Raw genomic sequence first — 14,267 nt, forward strand, 5'->3', positions numbered from 1 at the left:
CTGCGCAGGCGCCGGTGCTATTTTTAAAGGGCTTCAAGCCCGTCAGGTAAATTTAAATGTTTAAAGTGCTGTAAGAAAGTTTTTATTTCAAATACAAAATGTAAACATGGAGGCTCTTTCCCAATCGCCACAATGGTGTTTTTATTGTTTGAAGTATTTGGAATGTATTTTAGTCCCAGCACAAACTTCCCCCCCCCGCCCCCCAACCTCACCGCATTAGCCCTTCAACCCTTTTCCACCTTCTCAACGGCCAATGATTATTGTTTTTTCTGCTTCCCCCCCCCCGCCCTGATAATTTGACTCCTCCTTCCTCTGGACCAGTGTCTCACCTCGGAAATATGGGGTGCCGAGGGCGTGCGAGGTGCGGCCGGTTGTGTGGGACAGCCGGCAGCGGCAGGCAAGTTCATCTGTATTCTAATCAACCTCATTTTAATATTTTAATGAAGGAAGGCTCGCTGCCACCGCTAATATGTGGCAGGGCCTTCTCAGTGTCATGGGTCGTGGCTGGCAGTTTCCGCAAGCATTTTATCGGCTTCCCACCACAACCCACGACGCCGAGGGGCTGATAAAATTCAGCCCAATATTTTCCTCTGCATTTGCCTGAGGAGTTACCTCTGGTGTCCCAAACAACTATCTACCCCTCAATCAACATCTAAAAACGGATGATCTGGTCATTATTACCTTGCTGTTTGTGGGATCTTGCTGTGCGCAGATTGGTTTCTGGGTTTTCTACATTACAGCAGTCAGCACACTTCAAAATTTCTAGATTAGCTGTAAAGCTCTTTGGGATGTCTTGAGTTTATGAAAGGCGCTATATAAATGCATGTTCTTCTTTCTTTCTTTCTCTAAGATTAGCCTCCAAGAAATAACAAACCTTTGTGGTGGCCTTTTGTGAAGTGTAGGTGCTGAAGATAGTTTTCCTTTTGACATGCCCTGGAAGGACAGTAAAATCCCAGGATAAGGACTGGTCCATGCATAATATAGGAATACAGCCTTTCTTGTCCCCTCCGGAACTGTTCTTCCTCCTCCTAATCCAAGAGCGTCATTAAAATACCCAAAGCGATTCCCTTTCTGGCCACTTTCTGGCTGCAGCAAAATAGCAGCTGGAAGAAAGATAATTGTACGAAGTAGATTTGGAAATGAAATGTTGGACTGCAAAACAAAGCTAAAAATTAGGTCCAAACACCGACAAAAATTAATGCAGCAATCAAAATGCCGATAAAGCAAATTTAACGGACAATCAAAACTCACCTTTAAGAAGCCTACACTAGGCCTTGAACACACCCCTGTTCCCATTACAAATTGGCACTAGAGCAGCCTTTCCATTCCCTCATACCATCTAGCCATATTCTTTTTTTGTCTGTCTCTTGATATGTTTCTATTGTATTTTCTAAGCAGTGATGATCCCAATAATTCTTCTGTTGACTCCCAATAATGTGGCCACTATGCATCACCTCTACCATAATGTTTCCTCTTGCACTAGTTCAAGCTCCTTCTAAGTAATCGTTCTCTTGCCAGCTAATTTTCAGCATATTGCCTGTTGCTTTGATTCTTTCAATTAAGCAACAATGAAGCTGCAAATTAAGGAACTTTCATCTTTAATCTGTCTTTTTTAGGTGGCTGCTTGTGAGTTCCTTTCTCACTGATCCACAAATTAAGTTCGCACTAAACCTTCTAGGCATGTTGATAGTTGTGCGGCCATTCATAAATTTTCACAGATTTTTCATGGTATCAGTGGTGAGTTCACACACTTCTATTCTGGAGTTATAGTCCCAGAAATTCAGGTGCACCCATTGTGGGGGTACAGGGGTACATTCCTTGTCCCAGAATAGTGAGGTGCAAGGCTCCCCAATTAATGGGCCTGGGACCTCATTATAATGGAGCCTGCGCCCCTTTGCCGTATAGTTTGGGTACCAAACTGCACATTTCAAATCCACATGTTCCAATGATTCTGTTAGTCAAAGAACAAAGAAAGAACAAAGAACAGTACAGCACAGGAACAGGCCATTCGGCCCTCCAAGCCTGCGCCGATCTTGATGCCTGCCTAAACTAAAACCTTCTGCACTTCCGGGGACAGTATCCCTCTATTCCCATCCTATTCATGTATTTGTCAAGATGCCTCTTAAACGTCACTATCGTACCTGCTTCCACCACCTCCCCCGGCAGCAAGTTCCAGGCACTCACCACCCTCTGTGTAAAGAACTTGCCTCGTACATCCCCTCTAAACTTTGCCCCTCGCACCTTAAACCTATGTCCCCTAGTAACTGACTCTTCCACCCTGGGAAAAAGCTTCTGACTATCCACTCTGTCCATGCCGCTCATAACTTTGTAAACCTCTATCATGTCGCCCCTCCACCTCCGTCGTTCCAGTGAAAACAATCCCGGTTTATCCAGCCTCTCCTCATAGCTAATGCCCTCCAGACCAGGCAGCATCCTGGTAAACCTCTTCTGTACCCTCTCCAAAGCCTCCACGTCCTTCTGGTAGTGTGGCGACCAGAATTGCACGCAATATTCTAAGTGTGGCCTAACTAAAGTTCTGTACAGCTGCAGCATGACTTGCCAATTTTTATACTCTGTGCCCCGACCAATGAAGGCAAGCATGCCGTATGCCTTCTTAACTACCTTATCCACCTGCGTTGCCACTTTCAGTGACCTCTGGACCTGTACGCCCAGATCCCTCTGCCTGTCAATACTCCTAAGGGTTCTGCCATTTACTGTGTACTTCCCACCTGCATTAGATCTTCCAAAATGCATTACCTTACATTTGTCTGGATTAAACTCCATCTGCCATTTCTCCGCCCAAGTCTCCAACCGATCTATATCCTGCTGTATCCTCTGACAATCCTCATCACTATCCGCAACTCCACCAACCTTTGTGTCGTCCGCAAACTTACTAATCAGACCAGCTACATTTTCCTCCAAATCATTTATATATATACTACAAACAGCAAAGGTCCCAGCACTGATCCCTGCGGAACACCACTAGTCACAGCCCTCCATTCAGAAAAGCACCCTTCCACTGCTACCCTCTGTCTTCTATGACCGAGCCAGTTCTGTATCCATCTTGCCAGCTCACCTCTGATCCCGTGTGACTTCACCTTTTGTACCAGTCTGCCATGAGGGACCTTGTCAAAGGCTTTACTGAAGTCCATATAGACAAGATTCACTGCCCTTCCTTCATCAATCATCTTTGTCACTTCCTCAAAAAACACAATCAAGTTAGTGAGACACGACCTCCCCTTCACAAAACCATGCTGCCTCTCGCTAATAAGTTCGTTCGTCCTTCATTAATTCGAGAGTCCAGAGCATCCTCCGTGCCTTTTATTATATTGAAAGAAGAACTTCACTCTTTAACATTCAGTAATTTCAGAATTATACCTCTGTATATGAAAGGATCTTGTCTGCAGTTTGCCTAAGTATCAATCGAGTGTTTTCAAGTCAGAAGCATAGTCTTGTAATAAAGTATTATGATGTGTCAAATAGGGACCAAACTCTCAGCACTTCTTTGCTAATTGGTTTGTGCACTGGTAGTACATCAAACTTCAATCCATAATTTCCTTGCTGAAAGCTACAGTTAGAATAAAAATATATTCTCTATAACTGTAAAATGATTTCAGGACTCCAGTCTAGGGGCTATGTTACGGTACCTATATTTGCCCGTGCCTTCCTTAGAACGACTTTAGGTTTTTTCCAGAGAATGCAGTATTACTGGATATGAGCATGTTCAAATGTAACCTTGTAAGTCTTAAGAGGCTTTAATAGCATCTGATGTTATCTAAGAAAAAAATGTATCCCACTATCTATATCAAGTTGCCAACACTTAGAGGAAACACAATCCAGTCACACCAAAGACTAGTTCCTGGGTGTGCGGATACTGTTAACATAAAGTCATGCAACCTCACAAAATGACAAGGGTGTCCATACAAGGCTAAGGCTGTGACTCACAGCAGTTTACATGCTATAGGCAAATTTCTGAATTGTTAGGCAGGGGCTATCTTTGGGCATTCCTTACAAAACATGCAATGAAGAAACAGAAGAAACCTCAGGGGAGAAAATACCCTACATAGCATGGTAGTCAAATATAGGTTGAATGTTATGAATTAGCACTCTCACTATGGAGAAATTGATGAACAAACAAATCCGGCTTATTGTTCTAAGCGTCCGCATTCCCAATGTGTCTCTTGGCAGATAAAGCTCTGCACCTGGAGCAGCAGTTCATAAAATTACCCCTCATATAGACTCCAAAAAATCCTGGTTTGTGACTACACTGACTTTCTGGCATATTAATACTCCAACTGTGAAATGGTCACCGAACACCCTCTCTGCACTAACGCTTTGTCTTTCACCACACCATTAACACCACACCATTGCTCTATGACCTTATGGTCTGTTATTCTCTGTGACTCTCTGTCCTATCAACACCTTCCCTTTTGTTATCTTTTGCCCCACCCCACTTTATTTGCTTAAAACCTATTACATTTCTGACCTTTGCCAGTTCTGATGAAAAGTCACTGACCTGAAATGTTAACTCTGCTTCTCTCTCCACAGGTGCTGCCAGACCTGCTGAGTATTTCCAGGGTTTTTTGTTTTTATTTCAGATTTCCAGCATCTGCGGTATTTTGCTTTTACCATAGGTTACAAAGAACAAAGAACAGTACAGCACAGGAACAGGCCATTCGGCCCTCCAAGCCTGCACCGATCTTGATGCCTGTCTAATCTAAAACCTTCTGCACTTCTGGGGACCGTATCCCTCCATTCCCATCCTATTCATGTATTTGTCAGTTGGCCAGCTTGCCAGTTGGGCATTACATACAATTCCTGCAGGTAATGCCTCGCAGATACAGAGGGTGGTGGGTTTCACCTTGATCAGTGGATTCCCCCAGGTGCAGGGCATCATCGTTTGTACCTATGTGGCCATCAAGGAACCAACAGGAAGGGCTTCCACTATCTCAACATTCAACTGCTGTGCAACCACAATAAGAGCTTCCTGCATGTGTGCACTTGCTTTCCTGGCAGTTGCCGTGACTCCTTCATCCTTCAGCAGTTCAGGGTGGCATTGCTCTTTATTTACCTCAAACTATGCGGATGGACAAGGGCTATCCCTTGAAGAAATGGCTACTCACCCCTCTATATGACACTGAGAGGGAGGCACAGAGACACTACGACTACAGCCATCTGCTCACTAAGACAACCATTGAGCAAGTCATCGGGTTCTGGTACCTGGATTGGTCAGGCGATGCCCTGCAGTACACTCCTGCAAAGGTATTGTGCATGGTGCTGGCCTGTTGCACTCTACATAACCTGGTCCTCCAGAGAAGTGTGGACCTTGAAGAGGGTGAAGCACTGGATGGACACAGCTCATTGGAGGAAGAGGAGAAGCAGGATCTGGAAGAGGAGAAGGAAGAGGAGGAAGAGAAGGAAGATGCAACACACTGGGAGGCTACACTAGGAGGTGACCTCAGCCGGAAAGGGGCCCGGGGGTCTTGTCAGTGTAATGAGGACAGGATGCCATCAACATCAGGTATCATCTGATTCAGGTTTGATTCAGCTGAGCCCCTCTGACACAAGAGAAACGGCATGGTCTGGAACTCACTTTATGCTGCCTGTGACAACACTTCCATTGAAGATGCAGCCTAGAGCAGCTCAACTCTTACCCCAAATGAAGGATGTACATCTGTCCAGAGGTTTCACTGTCACTGTTCATGGACCCTTGCTCCCCTTCACCACTTCATCTCTCTTCTCCTGTACCGCCATTAATAAAGGGAGGGCCACACATCTGGCTTCATGTGCCAATATTTACATGGTGCTCCAACAGACAAAAGGTGCACAGTTACAAGTGAAAGACACCCCAGTGACCCACTCAGTGCTCTCGGCCACTTCTATGTGCTGCTTCCCTTGTGGCCTCGGAGGAAGTAAAAGCAGCCTGCTCACTTGTCTCTGCTTGTGGCTGAGATGATGTGGCCAGTGGGGTCACCTCCAGAGGTTGTTGCACCAGTGTTATTGCAGGCGCAGCCTCTGTCACTTGACCCTGCTGCAAAGATACTCCCTCAGTCAGAGGGGCCAAGGAGGTCAATGATGATGGTGGTGCCCCCTGAGGGGGTGGCACCCTCATCCTCCATGGTAACTGCCTCAGCCTTTGGCTGGTGCTCCAGATAGCTGGAGGGGACTACCAGCTGGGGCACAACTGGCATCCCCTCCAGACCTACCTGCACCACTGATCGGTCAAGGCTATATAGTGTGGCATGCATCCTGTGAACGTCAGTGTGCAGTTTCTGCGTGTACTCCAAGTGCTGTCGCACGTGGCTCTCCATGAGGTTGGCCACAGTCTCAACGGAGCTTATGTACTCAAATCCCTGAGCCATTGTGGCATATATGAGCTGGATGAACTCTTCCATTCTCAGCCCATGACACCCCCACTGCCTCAGGGATCTCTGAGTGTGGGAACACATCTGCTGGTCTAGGTAGAGCATCCTTTCCTGTGACTGCATCTGTGCCCAACTGAGCAGGGCTGTGTCTGTTTTCCATCCTTTGAAAGGGACAGCCCACAGCTGCCTCTGCCTCTGGCACCTTTCTTGCACACCAGTGCTGTCTCATCATCCAGGCCACTCTATCTAACTGTGCACGAGGACCCAGTGAGATAACTGTATCTGCGCTAGTGCAGGTTCCGCTTATAAGATATGATGGTGCTTGTTCTGAGCTCTGCTGTGGATGCGCTTGGCCCGGTGATGATGAAAGAGTTGGAAATATTGCTTCAACGTCTGCACCTGTGGGAGACACAAGAAGTCATGAGAACTAGCCTTGGAGAGCAGAAGCCTCGGTATGTGCTGAGGCTTCCCAATGCTGGGCGGCACAGTGGCGCAGTAGTCAGCACCGCAGCCTCACAGCTCCAGTGACCCGGGTTCGATTCTGGGTACTGCCTGTGCGGAGTTTGCAAGTTCTCCCTGTGTCTGCGTGGGTTTTCGCCGGGTGCTCCGGTTTCCTCCCACATCCAAAGATTTGCAGGTGATAGGTAAATTGGCTGTTGTAAATTGCCCCTAGTGTAGGGAGGTGATAGGGAATATGGGATTACTGTAGGGTTAGTATAAATGGGTGGTTGTTGGTCAGCACAGACTCGGTGGGCCGAAGGGCCTGTTTCAGTGCTGTATCTCTAAATAAATAAAAAAAAAATACAGGGTGGACTACAGTGCACTCACCTAATAAACACATTGCACTCTCTAATCACCATATCTACCATGGATTCCCATCTCGCCTTGCCTGATTTCTCATGGTCAGTGACCTTCGTGCTGTCCGTGGCTCCCACTTCCATGCTGGTGATGATGAGAAGATGTGGAACACCTCCTCTGGTCTGGGCACACTTGCAGGCGTTATGTGCCTGTTTCTCCTGCACAGATAAAAGAGAGTGTGACCAGGCACTACTGGCCAGTATGGCCAATGCCAGTTGCTCCTATTCATTAGAAGCTGCATGTTTCAGTGCTGCCAGGTCCTCAGCAGCACTTTGGCTCTGAGCCATTCCGAGAGGTCAGTAAATGCCCCAGGCACACATTCCTCCCATATTCAGGAGCAGCATGCACCCTCAGGATCCTCAGCTGGGTGTCTACTGGAGGGTGAATACCTAAAGGCCTGTCATGAAGGTTCCGCATTGCACTCAGCCTGCCAGAGTGAATAAGATCATTGAACGTCTTCCTACACTGGACTTAGTTTCTGCGCACCACACTCCGTCTGCTCACAGTGTCGGTAACCTCAATCAAGGCCTGTTTGGTTTGGGTGGGTGGCCTTCTCCGGTCTTCTTCCCTCCCTCCTCTTCCTCATGGCCTTGAGGAGGATCTCTATGAATCAAGGGCTGCCTTTCCCTGGGTTCCAGGCCCCTTCCCCACCAGAGACATCTTTACAACAGCAGGTAATGAATGAAACAGCAGCCACAGTAATGTCTGCCATAGTCTGTTTAAAATGGGCCCACACTTGCACAGTCCCACCTCCGTTCCCACCCCCATGGCCACTAATTGTCCGCCCAACCCACCTCTCACCAATTAGCAGTCCGCCCCGGTGAAAACTGTGACTGCTTCCCCCAGGAGCATGATCAGGACCTGGAAACAGTCCCGACGTCCATTTTCCTCCACCTGAAGGAAAATCCTGCCCCCTGTCTAGCTCCTCCTGTAAATTCTCCTTAACGCCCACCTATGTAACATTATTCATCACCATGTCTTTGAGTAAGCTTTTGGTCAGCCCTCATAATATCGCCTTCTTTGGCTCAGCATCTAATTGTTTCTCAATAAACCTCTGTGAAGCTTCTTAGGACATTTCTTAAGGTGAAAAGCACTACATAAATGGACGTCGCTATTGTTTATGCTGTTTGTGAGATTTAGCAAAAAGTGGAAATGAGTAAAGAGTAGTGGGATGTTAGGAGAAAGTACAAAAAGATAATAGTCCCAAAATTCTTAGCATTGGGGAGGCGTCAGTAACAGCTTTGCCCATGGGCTGGGGAGAGAGTTCAGGAATATGAGCTCAGTCGCAATTCCACGATATTTCAAGCAGACCTTAAAATTCTAGTTGAGGTGCCTGAGCAGATGCTGCACATCAAAGGAGCACCCTGGGGTGAGCTCCCTGGGACATTCCTGCCGTACGCCATTGAAAGCCTTCCGTGGAACTCACACTAGTGGAGACTTATTGTAAATCCCTTTCTGACCTGCTACAGGCACTAAAACCTTTAGTAGAGTAAGGGAACTGATTCGAGAATGAATACAGTGAGAGCCAAAGAGCTTTGCAAAAAATCCTTTGGCCCATATTAATTTTTTAAGGTTTTCTTAATTGCTCTTCAGGAGAAATTCTTGCAGTATTTGAGTCGCAGAGGTACATCACATGATATTTAACTCTAAGCCAAATTTGGCATTGGTGAGTCTATTTACCATATCTTAGTCTGCTTATACCGATTGGATTGCACATACAATATTCCCAACTGTTCTCAAATTTAACAAACCTAAAAACGAATCATTAACTGTGCCAAAATATGAAAGTTCACAGTGTTGCAGTAAGCTGGTGACCTTTCAAATAGATGACTAATTGATGTTAATTCAGGATGGAGAGTTTGGGCCCCTTTGAAGAGAATTTTCATATATTCAGATTGTTGCCTATATTAGCATTTCAAGCATGCCGACTGCCCATTCAATCAAAGTAAGCCTTTATCTAATTCCTGAACAAATAATCCTGTCAACAACAAGTTGCATTTATATATATAACCCAGAGACTCACCAGCACCAGAGATGGCAGAGGACTTGGGTGGAGACTGAGCACAGCACCTGAGGAATTAAAGCCGGAGAGGAGCGAGCCTCCCGCGGAATCACCAACACAAAAGCAACATCTGGAAAACAGCTATAGTGATGCCACAACCTGGGAAGGAGCTGATTGGTGAGTAGCTGGTAAGTGTTTCTAGTTAATAGCCTAGAAAGTAAAGGCATGGCAGGGCACCTCAGCCCCATGGAATGTGCATCCTGTGCCATTTGGGGAATCCTCGCCTTGATGACCACAAGTGCAGCAAGTATCACCAGCAAGAGCAGCTCGAGTCCAGATTTTGGAGTTTGAGCGGCAGCTGGAGTCACAACGGTGCATCTGAGAGGTTGAGAGTTTTGTGGATATCACATTTATGGAAGTGGTCACCCTTCAGCTTACAAATGTGGAGGCAGAGAGGGAATGGTTGACTGCCAGTAGGACAAGGAGTAACAGGCAGGCAGGGTAGGGATCTGTGAGTGCATCATGCTCTCTGGTCAGTATTTACTGTTGAGAGTGGTGGTTTCTCTGGGGAGTGCAAGCAGAGCCAAGTCAACGGCACCATGGGTGGCTCAGCTGCACAGGGCGGGAGGAAGAATAGGGACTTCAATAGTGAGGAGACAGACAAGCACTTCTGCTGTTGCAGACTTGACTCCAGGTAAGTTGCCTCCCTGGTGCCAGGGTCAAGGATGTCACTGGCTATAGGACATTCTGAGGGGGGAAGGTTAGCAGCCAGAGGTTGTAATCCATATTAATATGAATGACAAAGGTTGTGCAGGCAGAGTTTAGGGTGCTAAATTGAAAAGCAGGACCTCAGAGGTAGTAATCTTTGGATTACTCCCAGTGCCACATACCACTGAGTAGAGAAATAGGAAGAGAGAGCTGATGAATATATGGCTGGAGAGATGGTGCAAGACAGGGGGCTTTAGATTCCTGAGGCATTGGGACCGCTTGTTGGGGAGGTGGAACCTGTAGAAACCGGACAGATTGCACCTCAACAGGACCAGGACCTGTATCTTTGCAGGGAGTTTTGATAGTACTTTAGGGGAGGGTTTAAACTAGCTTGGCAGGGGGATGGGAACCTGAGAGTAGATTCAGAAGGGAGAAAAGAAAAGTTGGAAATGGAAATCAGAAAATTAGTAATTGTGTTTGGAAGGCAGAGGCAACAAAGGCTAGAAAATAGACAAGGGAGTTTGGCAGTGCTAAATTGTATATACATAAATGCAAGAAGTCCAGGGAACAAGGCAGATGAGCTGAAAGATGGGCAGGAATGACAGCTCAACATTTCTGGTTACCGGGTTTTCAGACGAGATAGAGAGGGGGATAAAAATGATGGGGGGGGTGGGGGTGGGTGGTGTCAGCAATATTGATGAAAGAAACAATTATAACTGTGAGGAGAGATGATATGTTAGAAGAATCATGAAATAAGGCTATATGGGTAGACCTGAAGAACACAGAAGAGGCAATCACACTACTGGGAGTGTATCATTGACCCCCCCCAAACAGTCAGAGAGAGATCGAAGAGCAAATATGTAGGCAAATCTCTGATGTGCGCAAAATCAACACAGCAGTAAAAGTGGGGGATTTCAACTTCCTTAAGATTAACTGGGATAGAATTAGTGTGAAAGGTACAGAGGGAGCAGAATTCTTAAAATGCATTCAGGAGGAGACCTTTTTTAGCCAGTACATAGCAAGCCCAACAAGAGAGGGGGCAGTTCTGGACTTAGTTTTAGGGAATTAACCTGGGCAGGTGGAAGAGGTATCAGCTGGGGAGCATTTTGGTGGAAGTGATCATAATTCAGATGATTTAGGGTAGTTATGGAAAAGGACTAAGATAGACCAGGAATAAAAGTTCTCAATTGGTGAAAAGTTAACTTTACTAAGCTGAAAGGTGGTACAGCTAAAGTGGACTTGAAACAGCTACTTAAAGGTAAAGCAGTGCCAGATCAGTGGGAGGCATTCAAAGAAGAGATAGTGATGGTTCAGAGCAAGTATGTTCCCTTAAAGAAAAAGGGTGGGGCTAACAATTCCAGAGCCCCAGGGATGTCAAGGGGCTTAAAGGAGAGAATAAAGAAAAAAAGGGTAAGTTATGACAGATAAGTTATGGCTCAATGCTGCAAAAAACCAAGAGGAGTATAAAAAGTGTAGGGGCAAAATTAAAAAGGAAATTATAAAAGCAAAGCGAGGGCATGAAAAAATATTGGCAAGTAAAATCAAAGAAAACTCAAAGATCTTTTTATAAATACACAAGGAGCAAGAGGATAACTAAAGAAAGAGCCGGGCCTATTATGGACCATAAGGGAATCCTGTGTGTGGGGGCAGAGGTCGTTGTGATTCTTCATGAATACTTTCCATCTGTTCCATTGATACAGACATTCCAATCAGGGAGGAGGAGTGTGAAATATTAGATGAAATTAACATAGTGAGAGGAAGTTTTTTACTCATTCATGGGATGTGGGCATCGCTGTGCTGAGGGACAGGATAAATCTTCATTTGGAAAGACACAGATTAATCAAAGACAGTCGGCACAGATTTATTAAAGGAAGGTCATGTCTGACTAACAAGATTGAATTTTTTGAGGAGTTAACAAGGAGGGTCGATGAGGGTAGTGCATTTGATGCAGTCCATATGGATTTTTAGCAAAGCTTTTGAGCAGGTCCCACATGACAGACTTGTCACAAAAGTTAAAGCCCATGGGATCCAAGACAAAGTAGCAAGTTGGATCCCAAATTGGCTCAGAGGCAGGAAGAAAAGGGTAATGATCGATGGGTGTTTTTGTGACTGGAAGGCTGGAGTTCCGCAGGGTTCAGTACAATGTCCCTTGCTTTTTGTGGTATATAGCTATGATTTAGACTCAAATGTAGCAGGTATGATTAAGAATTTTGCAGATGCTACTAAAATTGGCTGTGTGGTTGTGTGGTTGATACTGAAGAAGAAAGCTATAGACTGTGTTGCAGTACACCTTTAAGTGTGGTACACATTTAAGGTGTGGTTATGGTTTAATGTACTATGTGACTTCTAGTCAGGGGAAGACTTTAGAGAGTAGGTGTCCAGACCAGACCTGTGTAAGATTGCACCTAGTTGTACACATGCAGTGTTGCTACAAAAAAATAACCTACATTACGTGTTAACTAATCCCTCATGCTTGGTTGGTTTTGTGTATCAACACTAACATAAAGAGAAGCAAATACAACAGACTGCAGAAAGATATCAATGGACAAGTCAGGTGGGCAAATGGAGTTCAATCCAGAGAAGTGTGAGGTAATGCATTTGGGGAAGGTTAACAAGGCAATGGAATACACAATAAATGTTAGGATACTGAGAAGCGTAGAGGAACAGAAGGACCTTGGATTGCATGTCCACAGATCCCTGAAGGAGGCTGGACAGGTAGAAAAGGTGGATAAGATGGCATATGAGATACTTGCCTTTATGAGCCAAGGTGTAGAATATAAGAGCTGGGAGGTTATGCTGGAACTGTATAAAATATTGATTAGGCCACAGCTGAAGTACTGTGTGCAGTTCTGGTCACCACGCTATAGGAAAGATACGATTCCACTAGAGAGGGTACAGAGGAGATTTATGAAGATGTTGCCTGGACTGGAGAGTTTTAATTATGAGTAAAGATTGGATAGGCTAGGATTGTTTTCTTTGGAACAGAGGAGGCTGAGGAGAGACCTAACTGAAGTGCATAAAATTATGAGGGGTCTAGATAGAATGGAACGGAAGGCCCTATTCCCCTTGGTTGTGAGGTCCATAACCAGCAGGCATAAGAGGTAAAAGGTTTAGAGGGGATTCAAGGGGAATTTTGTTTTCACTAAGAGGGTGGTGGGGATCTGGAACTCACTGCCTGAAAGGGTGGGAGAGGCAGGAACATTCATAACATTTACGAAGTACTTTGATTTGCACTTGAAGTGCCCTAACCTACAAGGTTATGGACCAAGAGCCGGAAAGTGAGATTAGGCTGGATAGGTACTTGTCAGCTTGCATCAATATGATGAGCCAAATGGCCTTCTTCTGATCTGCAAACGTCTATGATTTCTTTCTATAACACCTTTAACATAGTTAAAAGCACCTAAAGGTGCTTCACAGGAGCGTTATCAAACAAAATTAGACACGGAACCATGTAAAGGGATACAAGGGCAGGGCATCAAAAGCTTCCTGGAAGAGGTAGGTTTTAAGGAGCGACTGAGAAAAGGAGGTAGGGAGGTTTGGGGAAGGATTTTCAGAGCTTAGGGTCTAGGAAGTTGGAAGGCACAGCCACAAATCACAGTGAAGGAAATTGGAGATGAGCAAGAGGTCAGCATTGGAGGACAGCAGAGATCTGAGGGTTGTAGGGCTGGAGGAGATTATGGAGATAGGCCGGGGTGAGGCCATGGAGGGATTTTAAAACAAAGATTAGAGGTTTCTGCCTCTATCACCCTTTCAGGCCCCCATCTCCCTCTAGAAAAAATAATTTCTCCTCAAGTCGCCTCTAATTCATCTACCAATTTCTTTAAATCAACCCTGGTTATTGCCCCTGCTGCTAAGGGAAATCATCTTAGGCAGCCCCTCAGGAGTGAGGATGATTTGCTTCTACTCGGGATTGATGGGCTCTGAGATGGTTGATAAGTCCAATGCATGATCTGCAGACTCTGCCACATCAGGGGCAGGTGGTGCTTGAAGGGTCAGAAGGTTTGAAGGGAAATAGATTTTTCCTATCGTCAATTTAGGCCCCTCATAATTTTATGCACCTCAAATTAAGTCTCCCCTCAGCCTCCTCTGTTCAAAAGTAAACAACCCCAGCCTATCCAATCTTTCCTCATAGCTAAAATACTCCATTCCTGGCAACATCCTCGTAAATCTCCTCTGTACCCTCTCCAGTGCAATCACATCTTTCCTGTAATGCAGTGATCAGAACTGTACACCGTACTCTAGCTGTGGCCTAATTAGTGATTTATTCAATTCTAGCACAACGTGCCTGCTGTTGTATTCTATGCCTCGATGATAAAGTATCCCATATGTCTTCT

Source organism: Heterodontus francisci, chromosome 4 (genome assembly GCF_036365525.1).
Source record: "Heterodontus francisci isolate sHetFra1 chromosome 4, sHetFra1.hap1, whole genome shotgun sequence".
NCBI lineage: Eukaryota > Metazoa > Chordata > Chondrichthyes > Heterodontiformes > Heterodontidae > Heterodontus > Heterodontus francisci.